Source organism: Humulus lupulus, chromosome 2, assembly GCF_963169125.1.
Source record: "Humulus lupulus chromosome 2, drHumLupu1.1, whole genome shotgun sequence".
NCBI lineage: Eukaryota > Viridiplantae > Streptophyta > Magnoliopsida > Rosales > Cannabaceae > Humulus > Humulus lupulus.
In genome coordinates this window covers 42320362-42321475 of record NC_084794.1, presented here as the reverse complement: position 1 = coordinate 42321475, position 1114 = coordinate 42320362, and the positions used below count along the sequence as shown (strand labels likewise).

At 40.6% G+C, this 1114-nt stretch overlaps 1 non-coding gene across 1 annotated transcript; it reads right to left on the bottom strand.

The window, feature by feature from the left end:
- Nucleotides 1-220: 220 nt before the first annotated feature.
- On the bottom strand, nucleotides 221-327 carry LOC133820054 (small nucleolar RNA R71). The gene has a single exon (XR_009886488.1). It is a non-coding gene; the product is annotated as a small nucleolar RNA R71 (small nucleolar RNA).
- Between the last annotated feature and the right edge of the window lie 787 nt (nucleotides 328-1114).

Here is a 1114-nt window from a genome sequence, read left to right as displayed (position 1 = left end):
TTACCAAATGAGGATCCATATCTCCACATCACCATTTTTTAGAGCTGCGTGCAACATTCAAGATGAACGGGGTGAGTAACGATGCTGTCAGATTAAGATTATTCTCGTTTTTGTTAAGAGACAGTTGGATGGGGAGTCTTTACAAGACAATTCTATAGTCACTTAGGAAGATTTCGCTCAGAAATTCCTTGGTAAATACTTTCCTCCTGCGAAGTCAACCCGATATAGAGGAGAAATTAATAACTTTCATCAGTTGGATGGGGAGTCTTTATATGATGCGTGGAAACGTTTTAAAAAGTTGCAAAGGTAGTGCCCACATCATGAAATAGAGAAGTGGCTGCTGGTGCGCACATTTTATAATGGTTTGGGGGAAATAGAAGGACAATAATTAATGTATCATTGGGAGGAGCGTTTATGAGAAAAAGCACTAATGAAGCTTACGAATTACTATAAGAGAGGGCCATGAATAACTACAATTGGCCCATTGAGTGTGAGAATAAGAAGATGGCAAAAGTCTTAGAAGTTGATCCTATTGCTTTATTGACACCTCAAGTGGCATCTCTAACCAAGCAATTGCAGTAGAATAACCTTGCCGCCTAAGCCATGCAAGTACAGAATGTAATGAGTTGTGAGATATGTGGGGGATTGCATTCTTATGAGCAATACCTGAACACTGCTAGTTGCTCAACAACATGAACAGTATGCCTTTGGACCAGGCACAGGCTATTGGTAACATTCCAGGACCTGCACCCAACACTTACTCAAATACATATACTCATGCGTGGAAGAATCACCCCAACCTGTCTTGAAAAAATAACGAAGGTTTACAACCACAGTATCCACCTCAACACCCAGCTCATCAACCGACTTATGGACTACACTCTAGGCCTTATTATGATCCAAACCCACGCCCATCTCATCCACTACCACATCCTCCAATGAACTCACCAACAACTCAAGCAGAAAAATTAAATCAATTCATGACAGAGATAAGGTCTTCAATCAAGAATTTGGAGACACAAATGGGTCAGTCAGCTAAACTACTTTCTAGTAGACCACAAGGGAATTTTCCTAGTTCCAAATAGGTAAATCCCAAAGAGAAATGCCAGGAAGT